Raw genomic sequence first — 12,416 nt, 5'->3', positions numbered from 1 at the left:
TTTCTGCCTCATTTCTCATTTTTTTGTGAATCCTTGATTAAGGTTCCCATCCATCTCAAAGGTTGTTACTTCCACAATGTTTGGTAGTGTTTGATTCAAATTGGAAAAGCTAAGTTCAAACACCTGGATGAATTTCTTCCTTCGTTTGGGTTTTAGTAATCTCTTATCGCCTTTCCCTTTGCTGACTGACGTGGATTTCTGTCCTCGAACCGCGTCGTGATCGAAAGGATTCTTGATTGTTGAGGGATCTTGACCTCCTCGAGGATTCAACGTCTAGCCGACTCAGTGTTGCATGTATCGGGATAAAATAAACCACAGAAGTCCAGTAATAATCAATGTCCACAAGGAGTTCTTTCTTCTGTACCATTTATTTGCTCTCTCCCTGATCATTCTCCCCCTCCCCATATATCCATTCCATTTTATAAGCAGAGAGGCCTTTGATCGCAAAAACAGAATGCACAGCTTATCAGCCCGGTCACCTTGTACTTTCAGAAACCCAAGCAATGTCCAAAGTGTCAAAGAAAGACAAGATTATAAGTAGGTGGTAGGCCTTAACAACTAAATAGTAGAACAGTAGAGGAAAAACACAAACACTTTGACCTACTCAGACTGAGGCAAAGGTTTCTTGTCTAGAGAGTAATAATTTCCCCAACACTCCCCCTTGTTGCCTAATAAGGCAACACTAGTTAAGTTTAACGATATATATTTTCTCTTCACTTGGAAATGCATTCTCTCTTGCGTTTGAGTGTGCCCATTTTCTTGGGTAGTCACATCCCCCTTTTCCCCATCGTAGAGCTCAGTCCCTTAGCCTTTCCTGTCCCCATAAAGCCAGGTGGCTTCATGTGGTTGTACAGCTTCGGACCTGGTTGAGGGTTCCGGTAGGCCCCTAGGCCGATTGAAGATAAGGCTACCCGTTGGGCTGCACAGCTGATTTTCGACAACCTATTTCGGGAACAAAGCAGATGAGCAAGAGTGGATTTGACAATTCCCGTGAATATTGAACACATTCATTTGCGCTACTTATGGATTTCCAAGTTCAGGTTCTATCTCAAAAGAGTCGTAGGACTCAGTGTCAAAACCAGGGTATGAGGGTGGTGCTTGGGCCACCATCACCTTTTTAGCAGTATTCCTCTTTAGACAAGAAACAATCAATGCCGGCATTGTAATTGTTGCACATCTAACAAGCACCACTACAATGATGATCCACAATAACCCAACGGAAATCCAATGCAATAGGGTAGTTCCCCAGCCTCCAAAAATCCCTTCAAACCAGGAATAAAGCCCATCTTTCGTAAAATAATTGTGATACTTGGCTCCTTCTTGCTTAATCTTGTCAGCTATGTTCGTGATTTTCTCCGAGGGTGCGATTTATTTTATTCTGTGATTTTAGAGTGAATTTAGCGGTTGTGATTTGTGTGATTTTAGAGATGGGAAATAGAAATTGTAAAAGGAAGGAAAATGGGTATACCGAGGAAAATTGTATTCAAAAACCACGGAGAGGTACATGTGCAAGAATTATGTTTGATAAGTATGGGCCTGAAGCTGTGAGAGACATGGGGAAATGGTGCAATTGGACCAAAAATAGTCGATTACCCTTCCCTGAGAATGGAACGTTCGATCACGAGTGTTTAGACAATTTAAGAAAAGTACTGGAAGTGAAAAATAGTGACAAAAAGGTCCAGAAGCAGGTGAACTGGAGCGTTTATATAAATTGGATGAAGGAATGTCATGACAGAGACGAAAAGGCACGGTTGTTAAACCTGAAGGGTCAGCTAGACCAATTAACGAAGCAAATGCCGGTGATACTTGAAAATAAAACCAAGAGACAGCGAGCAGTGGCTGTCAGATTTGAGGATGAAGAAGAAGACTCAGATACATGGCCAGAGTGCACAGTTCCGATAGCACAACCGCTCGAGGACGAAGAAGCGGGAGAGACAGGGGGAGAATGATCAGGGAGAGAGCAAATAAATGGTACAGAAGAAAGAACTCCTTGTGGACATTGATTATTACTGGACTTCTGTGGTTTATTTTATCCCGATACATGCAACACTGAGTCGGCTAGACGTTGAATCCTCGAGGAGGTCAAGATCCCTCAACAATCAAGAATCCTTTCGATCACGACGCGGTTCGAGGACAGAAATCCACGTCAGTTGGTGCCAGTGACACGGATTCGAATCGAGGTTGCTGCGGTGCTCGTGACCGGAGGTGCTTAATCTGCCGGAGGCAGTGTCTGGAGGAACGACAAGTGCTTGAGCGAAGGTAAGGGAAAGCGCTCTCAGCAGGTCACGCATTTCGAACAAAGAAAAGTTCATTGTCAGATAATTTTATTGAGAGAAAGAAGAGGATCTGGCGGAGAGAGTCCGTTTTAAAGTAAACAATAAGTACTGTAGTTGTTTTAGAAAAGTGCTGGAGAAGAAGAGGAGTCAGATGACAAGAAGAGGCTCGTTGAGGAGCCAGATGCGTAATTAAATAGGCATGATGAAGCGACATGCCACATGTTTGCATTGATACGGAGCGGCTGTGAGAGAGACGCCGAGGACACGGCTGAGACGCCGAGATAGGGTTAAAATAGATAAACATTGTAAGTTACCTGTTTGTAAGAGTTTTAAGAGTTACTTTTTGTTCATTGAACTCACTGGAAGTTTGTTGGCAGTGAGGTTGTTATATTATATTGTGTGGAGGTTTTACGGATTTGTAAATGCAATGATTTGCACGAAACGTTTTGTAGAGTGCAAGAGATGATTAACCAGTTGGGAGCATGGTGGGTGATTTGTTCCTGAGAGTAAAAAAAAAAAATGAAACTTGTGCGATTCCAATATTCACTGCAATGAAACGTGTTCTGTTGGGATTTTGACGATATTTTAACTCGTGCTGAGTTGAGCTGTGGGTCTGTTTGAAATGGCATGTTATACATTCTTTGCGTTGTATTTCCACGCGAAGGTCGCACACTACACTGTGTGAGACCCCCTCCACTCGATCTGTGGGGGGTGGCATATATCTTTACACTGAGTCTTTGTTCGGGCCTTTGCTTTAGGTGTGAAATTTGATTCATATGCAGATTCAAGAGGATGAGATAGAAATGTGATTGGTATTTGTCACGTGATCACACGCGAGTCTATGAGATGCAATGCTGTTTAGTGTATGTGTTGAAGCCATGACAGAGTAATGCTAAACTGTGGGTTTTGCCTGTCAGAGTTTTTTTCCTTTTTCTTCTCACTGGATGTGGAGAGAACTTCCTGTTCCTTGTTCCTTGGTGTTTGTGGCGCACCCTCTCTACTGAATGTTTAAAGTGAAGTCCATTGAGGGAAAAGTGTTGAAGTTTTATTTTAAAAACCATCGGGATTTTGAATAAATTGTGAAATAATTGTGAATGTGGATATACTGCATGTGATTTAAATGTAGAAACGTGATTTGGAATGATTTTAATGATTTGATGATGTTTAGCACATGGGGCGATTCACAGATAATAGATGATTCCCTCGGATGGACGTTGAAATATTGTTTTATTCGTCTGCGAATGTTGAGGTTACCTGAACTTGTGCTGGGAAGGCAATGGCAAACAACCCAGTGTAACCATTTGATCGATTCAGTCAAGGTAAATTCATGATTTAATTGGATAGATGCTGAAGATTAAATTTTTCATTTATGGATTTTAAAAGGAAATATTTTGTTTTGACCAAAAAGTTGTTTAAGAGAGTTTGGATGTTTATTAGTCTGAAGTTTAAGATGCTTTTCCAAGACTGGGATAAAGATTGTGGAGGGTGAAGCTGCATGTGTAGACAGAGTGTTTGAGCTGCAATATAAATGATATTCGCCTGATAACAGATTTGACAAGTGATTTGACAATTTTTGAACAACTGTTTAAAATGATTTATTTGTTTTGATAAAAGAAAATGGATTCGTAATTGAGAAGGTCGGAGGAAGTGATAGATGGTTTGTGAATGTGAGTTGGAAAAATGGCAGCATGTTTGCTGTTTTGGTGAGAGAGAAGTGGATAGATGGAGAAATGTCAGATATTTAAAATGTCGATGGAAATAGCAAATGAGATGGATGTTTTGAGTATACGTACAACTGGGATTTCTGTATATTTTAGCAATGTGTTTTGGGAAATAACAAGGAAAGGGATTAAAATATTGATATGACATATAATGCAAGTTAAATGCTTCCATAACAATCTTTGTTAGTCTTGTAGAACTACATGTGCCCATGACGTTTATTGATTGGTGTTTAATTGATGCTTTGTTTGTTTCGGAGTGTTGAAAGCAGTCTTTGAAGCAATGTACGATTTCATCTAAATGAACTTTGGAATGAAATTCCACACAAAGATTGGACGATGGGAGAAGCCAGATTTGGGTGATTGAGCATTCAACACATGATTATCCCTCCCCTTCCCGAGGAGATAAGATGGAGCAATGTGGGAAAAGAAAGAAAAAACCCACTGAGGAGAAGGTTGAGCAAAGTCTTAACGTCGGCGTTGTGTGGTGCCTGCATGGAGGAATGTTCTCAGCCACACTCTCGATTGCCGCTCTGCAAATACATCGTGAACTTGCTGTGGTCACTTCAATGTACGACAGGCCTGGAGTTCCACACTGCGCTCCTTCAACCCAGTGTCCGGCCCAAACTTGTACTTGCCCACATCTACCTTCTCCTCAGCTCAAGGAGTGCTTCGATTGTGTTTCCCGTTGGGTGCCACTCTATCCACACCCTGACCTGTTTATCTTCTGACTTCGGGTAGCATGTTTCCAATGTGTGACACATGCTGATGAACAGGCCATAAATTAAATGGAAACACACTCATTTTCTGATATGAACACTCGCTGCCATTGTTGATTGAACTTGAATAATGGAAATCTTTTCTCCTTCAGGAATGGGACATGGTAATCATGTGTAAGAAAAATTATTCAAATTTTCCTTAAAAAAAAAAAACGGGGGAGTGTGGGGGAAAAATTTATATTAATGTATTTTAAATTGTAACAAATGGAGTTTCAGAAATGTAACTTTTATGCTGCAAATTGAATTGGCTGTCATTTCTGGCCAAAAGACTTTTGCCCTAAATGATAAGAAATGTGTTGTTCTGGAGCAGAGTGACCGAGCTGATAAATGAACCTTTGCTTAGAAAATGTACGAAGTGACTTTTTGTCTAAAGGACACGTCTACAGTCTGGCTGAATATCCCCCACACCTCTCTCTCATGGAAGTATAAAATGTTTTGAAAGACACATTTTCTTAGTACGAGCACGTGAGGAAGTATAGTTTCTCAGTGGCTCGTACTCCTTGGAACTGACCAAGTACCAAGTTAGAATAAAACTCTCTGATGTAATGTAGAAGTGAATTGAATCGGGTTGGTCTAACTGTTAACTAAAATAAGAATAAATGAAATAGAACCAAATAACATTGCAATCAAATGGGGATTCTTAAGTTCATTGTACAAAGGTGAGAAGTGTATGGTGGATAATTAGGAAATAAATTGTTTCACAAGGAAGGACTTGTGTGGACATCAGTTTTATCAGTGTCGATAGGGTTTTTTGTAGGGTTTTATAATCAAATCGGACAAACGTTAAACTCTGTCTGAAGTCAAATAGGATTCCACAATTGACCAGACCTCCTTCAGGAGGACAACGATCACAACAAGGTGGGTTAAAAAAATCCACATCACTGACTTATCGTTCTGAAGAAAAGAAGAGCATGATTCTTCAAAATGCATTAAGTAAACCCTCAATCGAGAGACATCTTGCGTCACACATCTGATGGAATATTTTGGATTTTTTACATTTTGAATTGCTGGATGCTTTTAGATAATCCTGGATCTTTCAAACCTGTTTTTTGCCCAATGCTTGGGAGACTTGTTAGGTTGTTTGTCAATGTTGGGAATAATATCGTGAAACTGAGCATGTATGTGATATTTTCTGCTGTGAGAACTGCTGCCACAATTGAGCTGTGTGGAATGTGTGTTGGGATTCGTACCTTTTTTTTTAAAGCTTTTTGTTTCTTCCCAACTCAATTCACTCACTTGCAGTTAATTAAAATATATTCCTGCTTGCTGTTCCAAAAGAACATCGTGTAAAGAGATAAGAAATGTGGTCAACCTTGAATGATCCACAAGAACATTGTGTAATTCGATCTGCGAGTAACTTCTAGTCCTCCTTATCTTGCTTAATACACAAGTGTTGAAAGGACATAAGCCAGTTGGTAAACAGCTGGTCCTGGGATGAAAGGAAGGACGATTATGTAATGAAATTTGTTGGAGATAAAACCGTGTACATATATATGAGGGAGTAACTCGACCATTCGGGCAGAGCACTCTTCAGGTTACCTCAATTGCTAATTGGTGTTCCTGGTGTTTCCTGCTATCCATGCAGCCACATGTATTGATATATAGTAAACAATTTTCTCTCAAGTACATCGACGTCTTCATGCCTCAGTAAAGGGTGATCGACGCCTCGGCATGTGGAATGAAGAATAAGTCTTGATGGTGAAGGCTGGTGCCGATCTGCATCGGCAAACAGGTAGAACAGTGGATTAAATCAACAGCACGTTCATTAAGTGATGCTAACCGCTATAGCAGGCAAAGGGTAAGCTGATGTTTCAGGTGTTAACCCTTTATTGGCAGGGGGTAGTGCAGCACACTGGAGCGGCACTCCGGCCGGCATGTAAATCCATTGTAGATGAAACTTACCTCCGCAACAGTTTTTTTTTTTTTTTAATCTTAGTTTCTTGTTAGGGGAGCATAGTAATATTTTTTCATGCGTGTCAGCATTTGCCTTTAAAAAAAGAAAAGGATGCACTGTATATATTGTGATGGAAATGGCCCTTATTGGACTACTAAATATACGATTAGCTCAGATCCCCCGTTAAATGCATGTTTAGCGAGGTTGTGTGGTAAAATGGACGTTACATGTGTGTCGGGAGGTGTAGGATGCATGTTTTTATGGTTCGTACAGTGGTGGTGTGCCAAGGGGTCCTTCTTCTTTTTCTTCCCCATCCCGGACGAGGCTCCACCCAGTCGGCTGAGAAGGTGTGGCCTGAAAAGAGGAAGTGACGCGAAGGGGAGGAGTTTATCGGCTTCGCCGAGAGAAGGTGTGCCTGTATAATGGGAGAGCAAGAAAAGACCTCGTGAACAACTTCAGTTTGGCAGAAGTGCAAAACTGCAGTCGCTGAGGAAGGCGTGCTCGTGTGTCGAAGGAGCGAACAAACGTACCCTGTCGAGTGCAAACAACGTACCCTGTCGGTAGGAGTCTCCTTACCAAGTTAGTGTAGGTTTGGGGGACTTAGAAGATTCGACATGAATTCTTGCTGCTGTTCCATTGTGCAGGCGAACTGCCAGGGGTAGGTGCAGGCCAAGGTATGGGTATACTAGCTGGTAGTGTGACATGGTATGGGAAGTTGGTGAGTCAGGAAATAGGACAACAGGGCTTTGGGGGTTCCTGGCATGTGAAAGCTGTCAGAGGTGCCAGGAGAGCACTGTAGGGTTCAGTGGCAGGAGAGCACAGTATGGGTGCTATGAGAGCAGAGTATGGGTGCTATGAGGGCACAGTATGGGGGCTATAGAGAGCCACCCCTTCGTTAGGAGCGCCAGAAGCACGCTCAGGTGAACCCCGAGGTCACTGAGTGTCCTCCACCCCCAATATTGGAAGCAGGCAAAGAGGCCTAGTAGTAGTCACACTCCCCAGTCAGCGAGTTATGCCTGGCACCACCGAATGGAAAAAGACAAAGAAGGGCCTTGATGACCAAGTGGGATCCGAGGGACTGGTGTGTTTTTTGCTTTCACATAAAAGTGAAAGATGTTGGATGGTGTTGTGGACTGGGTGTGTGGCACTGTGGAATGAATGACTGAAGTGTTTGGGTGAAACATCCACAACACCCAGGTTTAATAGGATGGAACGGTGTGCCAGGTCGGGAAAAATAGGTCATTAGGATCATTCTAGTCATAGCAGGGTTTGTTGCATTGTCTAGAGCTAAAAGTGAATGGTTAGGTTTGATGGACTCTCCTCCGCACCATTCATGTGTGACACCTGGTGCGAGTAATGTTGATGGGAGAATTTGTTAACAAGGGCCAGGCTAGGTCACCCTCTCCAAGTGCCAGAGAGGCCACCAGTATGTCATGAGCACACATCCACGAAGATAACAGTTGAGTAAGAAACACACCATCCCGTCTGTAAAGAGAACTCACCTGGTGAGAGGCCAATAAGGCCACGAAGTGAGGAAACCCTCAGGGGTGAATGGACGATACTGCCGGGAGGGGCATGAAGGAGCGAACACGTGAAAGAACTTTGAACCTTTGAATGTTCTGCTCCTATGCCAATATTAGTGTTAAAAGTAAAATTGAATGTCCTCCTGTTCAAAGCCATAATTAGAATGTCATAGAGTGTGTGTGCATAGAGTGTGGATTTGTTTGTTAGATTGGTGGCCCGATACACTAGGATAGGGACATGCCAATCTTACTGTGACACTTTGATTTTTGGAGTTAAGTGCTTCCCATGTTGTGGGTTAGAGTAAATGGGAGATCTGTGCTGTACGTTAGACAGGGCCATTGCCGTGGGCTGCCCCAGATGGAGGCTCGGGAGAGCCTCGGGAGAAAAGTGGGGGTAGTGTTACGGAAATGGCCCTTATTGGACTACTAAATATAGGATTAGCTCAGATCCCCCGTTAAATGCATGTTTAGCTAGGTTGTGTGGTAAAATGGACGTTACATGTGTGTCGGGAGGTGTAGGATGTATGTTTTTATGGTTCGTGCAGTGGTGGTGTGCCAAGGGGTCCCTTTTCTTCTTCCCCATCCCAAACGAGGCCCCGCCCAGTCAGCTGAGAAGGTGTGGCCTGAAAAGAGGAAGTGACGCGAAGGGGAGGAGTTTGTCGGCTTCGCCGAGACATGGTGTGCTCGTGTAACGGGAGAGCAAGAAAAGACCTCGTGAACAACTTCAGTTTGGCAGAAGTGCAAAACTGCAGTCACTGAGGAAGGTGTGCTCGTGTATCGAAGGAGCGAACGAGAGAGAAACAAAGGCGTGCTCGTGTGTCGAAGGAGCGAACGAGAGAGAAACGAAGGCGTGCTCGTGTGTCGAAGGAGCAAACGAGAGAGAAACGAAGGCGTGCTCATGTGTCGAAGGAGCGAACAAGAGAGCAAGCAAAGACCTCGTGAACAACGTCAGTTTGGCAGAAGTGCAAAACTGCAGTCGGTTGAGAGGGTGCTCGTGTGTCGAAGCGAGCGAACGAAGGCTTCAGAGAAAAGAGTATTGTGTGTGGAAAACAACAGTCGGGTTTTCGAAGCGTGCTCGGAGTGGCTTCGAAGCGAGAGAAACGAAGGCTTCGTGAAAAGGTTGAGTTTTGAGAAACGGCTGTTAGGTTTGAGAGGCTGCCTGCATGTCGCGTCTGCCCTTTTGGACAGTGGGAGAGGCAGCCTGCACGCCAAGTCGATGATCAACTCGTATGGGGAGGTGATCGACAGGTTCGGCCTGCGTCTGGCCGCAGAGCCTCCGTACTTACTCACCTCACGGCTCGACACGTTTGTCGATCCGCCTGCGGAGCTCGGCACCTCGATTTGGGCCTTGTCTGGTGAACGGGCCAGGCCTGGATTTGTATGCTGGATTTGTATGCAAAAAAAAGTGCTTGTACATTGCTTTAGTCGGTCGTATTACTTTTGCTTCTATTTGCCTGTACATACGTGCATGATTGTTGTAAATACGTGTGTAGTGTAATAAATGTGCGTGTTGAACTGTATCCCGTCGTTGCGTCCTTTCCTTCGTTGAAAGTGCCACCTTACCTCGTGGAATAATTAGTGGAGGGTTTGAATACCCGGTAAATAATCATGTCTGTCGAGGTCAGCGATAACACTGCTCGGTTATCACTGAAGCACGGAATGGACCGCTAAAGCGGTTCGTGTCCTAGGCTGACCTGCGGCGAGGTACAATTGCCCGGTTTACTACCCGCGCAGGTACTTCGGTAGGTCGAGTTTGGCGAACAACTCTATCCTGCGCGGGTGGCCGATTGGCAGGATTGTGGTGGGGTCGAAAGACCCACCCGTGACTAGCTCTTGGCGTTGTTCCGAGAGGGTCACAACGGAATTGTCCGTCCGGTGGGCGACGCGGTTGCGATTAGAGTTAGGCGGCCGATCGCACGTCAGACGGGCCAGAATTCGTAACTATATATATATATATATATATATATATATATATATATATATATATATATATATATATATATATATATATATATATATATATATATATGTTAAGAACGAACTTTTCGTTCGTTATAAGCAAACAATTTTAATTCTTATATTGATATCATTGTTTTTCAGAACAAAAAATATACATTCAATGTTGCATAAGATATCCCGCAATGCACTGCATTTGTAAGATGACGGAATCCATTGATGAAGGCAGTTTTTGTGTCGGTGCGAAAGAAAAACATGGAACATCATTCTTTCTTAAAGAAAGTACACTTTCTCATATTAACAAAGGGACTGACAATGGAGATGAGGAGATTTGCAGTGTTGTAGCAGCTTCAAGTTCAACATCGAGCTCACAGTGTGGCACTGAAATCAGGGTTGATACAGCAACATGATTGAGACTTCCCAATGAACGGCATTTGTACCAAGTGTCTTACAATGGTTCCAACCGGAGTGCGCGTTTGAAATTGCTCAAAGGAAATTTTGGAACACAAACAGTCAAAAGCTCACAACACTGCACGACGTGTCACTAAAAAAAGCAAACGAACAGACTCTTGCAACTTGAATGCATCTCATCTGAAGGCAACTTGTGAATTTTTCCGTTCGGCGAAATACTTGGCTTAAAATCACCGACCTTACTCTGACCATTTTGGTTTGCTGGAACTTCAAAATCAAAATGCTGTCGACGTCGGATTTCAGCTGTATTCTCGCTACAGTGCAGCAGAAATCATCGACCACATTGCTATAAACATGAGGAAGAAAATCTGTCAACATATCAGAAATAAATGGTAAGATTTCAATATTTATTGATGGGTCTACTGATCTAAGTAGCAAAACAGCTCCAATCATTTACTTGAAAGGTGGAAGTGACAAGAATGATGAGCCACATTTTATGTTTTTAGACCTTATTGAACTTCCAGATCAAAAAGCTGAAACAATAATCAAGCATCTTCTTGACCCCTATCTGAAACAGCATCTTGTAGCATTTGCTTGCAATGGAACAAGTGTTATGCTGGTTAACAAATCAGGTGTAGCTCACAGACTTTTGGAGAACTACCCAGATATTATTATTATTATTTGGCACTGCCTAAGCCATAGATTGGAACTTGCGGTGGGTGACTCAGTGTCAGAAGTTAGCGGAGTGAACCATTTGCATTCATTTCTGGACAAATTGTATTATATGTATAACAGATCACCTCTCAATCAGAGGCAACTTGCAGAATGTGCTGCCGAATTAGAATAGCAAATTTCCAAAATCAGCCACATTTTAAGCACCAGATGGGTTGCATGTTCATTTCAAACAGTGTACGCTGGTATAAAACAATACCCTCAGATCCTGGGATAAGCTGTGTGGTCATTGATGGCCTGGCACTCATTACGACAATGGAAAACCTCCCGAGGCAAAGACATTGGCAATTATGCAGACAGATTTACCCAAACATTGGACACATATGCATCTACAGTCGAAGAAATGGTTCAGTACGGTGCCATATTTCTGGATGGAATGGCCGTCATTCATTCCCAATCAACCACTCTACTTGCGACAGGTGGTTGCACAGACGACATTCTAAGGAAGGCATTGTCTTTAGCCGATCGACCAGGTTGTCAATGTATTGAATTTATTTTCGATAGATACCCAAAACTGTCCAAGTTTTTCGAGCATCAAAAATGCAAAGGTACCTTGAGGCAGACAATAAAAGTGTTCAGTGGCATGCAGAAAATTCCTCAACAATGGAAAAAATTTCCTCAACAATAGCCAAAACAAGGAAATCTTGATTGAATTTATTTTCAGACACTGGAACACCAATGCCAGCATACTGGGTGAACGATGCTTATTTGCAAGCCATTGTGAGAAATGTCACAAACTGATGAAAGATTGCATCTGTCGATTAAAAGAGTTGTGTGGTGACCATGGTCTGCACGTACAACATATAGCACAGGATTCACGAAAATCAATCGAACAAGTCAGAAGTTGTTGTTCTTCTTCTTTCGGCTGCTCCCGTTAGGGGTCGCCACAGCGGATCATCCGTTATGATCCGCATACTGATTTGGCACAGGTTTTACGCCGGATGTCCTTCCTGACGCAACCCTGGTCACCTCTTACGACACAGGGATAAGGATTGGGTTTCGCCATGATTACAGGCTGCCCTACACCCTCTCATAGTGAGGCCCAGCGCAGAGCACCCGTCCTCAAGCGATCCTCCAACCCAAGCCTCCGAGTAGCCGGATTACAGGCGCACGCCACTACGCCCGGT

General features: G+C 43.2%; 1 pseudogene; it reads right to left on the bottom strand.

The window, feature by feature from the left end:
• Window positions 1-12,275: 12,275 nt before the first annotated feature.
• On the bottom strand, window positions 12,276-12,416 carry LOC147009533 (signal recognition particle RNA; annotated as a pseudogene).

This window comes from Eptatretus burgeri, chromosome 17 (genome assembly GCF_056783735.1).
Source record: "Eptatretus burgeri isolate ZD-2024b chromosome 17, Ebu_testis_v1, whole genome shotgun sequence".
Taxonomy (NCBI): domain Eukaryota; kingdom Metazoa; phylum Chordata; class Myxini; order Myxiniformes; family Myxinidae; genus Eptatretus; species Eptatretus burgeri.
The sequence above is the reverse complement of the archived record's forward strand: the minus strand, read 5'-3'. Positions and strand labels throughout refer to the sequence as shown.